At 55.7% G+C, this 1554-nt stretch overlaps 1 non-coding gene across 1 annotated transcript in view; it reads right to left on the reverse strand.

The window, feature by feature from the left end:
* LOC126332878 (small subunit ribosomal RNA) overlaps window positions 1-1013 on the reverse strand; it is a 1893-nt gene extending 880 nt beyond the window's left edge. The window contains exon 1 of the ribosomal RNA XR_007563995.1: window positions 1-1013. This exon is cut by the window's left edge and continues 880 nt beyond it. This is a non-coding gene — a ribosomal RNA (small subunit ribosomal RNA).
* Between the last annotated feature and the right edge of the window lie 541 nt (window positions 1014-1554).

The raw sequence follows: 1554 nt of genomic DNA on the forward strand, positions 1-1554 counted from the left end.
GTTCGTCTTGCGACGATCCAAGAATTTCACCTCTAACGTCGCAATACGAATGCCCCCGCCTGTCCCTATTAATCATTACCTCGGGTTCCGAAAACCAACAAAATAGAACCGAGGTCCTATTCCATTATTCCATGCACACAGTATTCAGGCGGGCTTGCCTGCTTTAAGCACTCTAATTTGTTCAAAGTAAACGTGCCGGCCCACCGAGACACTCAACAAAGAGCACCCTGGTAGGATTTAAACGGGGTCCGCCTCGGGACGCGAAAGCACCCCTTCGGCTCGCCCCACCGGCAGGACGTCCCACGATACATGCCAGTTAAACACCGACGGGCGGTGAACCAACAGCGTGGGACACAAATCCAACTACGAGCTTTTTAACCGCAACAACTTTAATATACGCTATTGGAGCTGGAATTACCGCGGCTGCTGGCACCAGACTTGCCCTCCAATAGATACTCGTTAAAGGATTTAAAGTGTACTCATTCCGATTACGGGGCCTCGGATGAGTCCCGTATCGTTATTTTTCGTCACTACCTCCCCGTGCCGGGAGTGGGTAATTTGCGCGCCTGCTGCCTTCCTTGGATGTGGTAGCCGTTTCTCAGGCTCCCTCTCCGGAATCGAACCCTGATTCCCCGTTACCCGTTACAACCATGGTAGGCGCAGAACCTACCATCGACAGTTGATAAGGCAGACATTTGAAAGATGCGTCGCCGGTACGAGGACCGTGCGATCAGCCCAAAGTTATTCAGAGTCACCAAGGCAAACGGACCAGACAAGCCAATCCGATTGGTTTTGATCTAATAAAAGCGTCCCTTCCATCTCTGGTCGGGACTCTGTTTGCATGTATTAGCTCTAGAATTACCACAGTTATCCAAGTAACGTGGGTACGATCTAAGGAACCATAACTGATTTAATGAGCCATTCGCGGTTTCACCTTAATGCGGCTTGTACTGAGACATGCATGGCTTAATCTTTGAGACAAGCATATGACTACTGGCAGGATCAACCAGGGAGCTGCGTCAACTAGAGCTGAGCAGCCGGCCGCCCGGGAGTGTGTCCCGGGGGCCCGCGCGAACACGCAAGCGTCCGCTCAATTATTCTGCAAACAGGAGGAGGCCGAGCTCCCCTGCACGATACACCTCGAAACCCTCTCAGGTCCCGGCGGCGCGCAGCGCCGTCCTAGGTACTTGGTCGGTTTCGAGAGAGGCGCAATCGCCCGGAGTTAGGCGAGTAGACGGTTTTAGTGCGAACACCCTTGCTCCCAACTGAGCTTGCCGCTGCCGACAGAGGCCCGGGAGCGTGCTGTCGTGGCATTGCCGGCGGGAGACAACACGCGCCACCTATGGTGACCGGCAGCTCCAACGCCAGCGCCACACAAGGGCAAAGCCCCACTTGGGTGCAGAAGCGAACTCTCCCAGCACAGCGCACGCGCCAACACGTCCGCACAACTGCGATACAAACCACCTGCGAGAACCGCTGGGGCGACCGAGCAGCAGACGGCGTCGCGGCGCCGAGTGCCAGGCGGCGGCGCATCCTCAACGCACACAGTCCTCA

Source organism: Schistocerca gregaria, unplaced genomic scaffold (assembly GCF_023897955.1).
Source record: "Schistocerca gregaria isolate iqSchGreg1 unplaced genomic scaffold, iqSchGreg1.2 ptg001532l, whole genome shotgun sequence".
Lineage (NCBI taxonomy): Eukaryota > Metazoa > Arthropoda > Insecta > Orthoptera > Acrididae > Schistocerca > Schistocerca gregaria.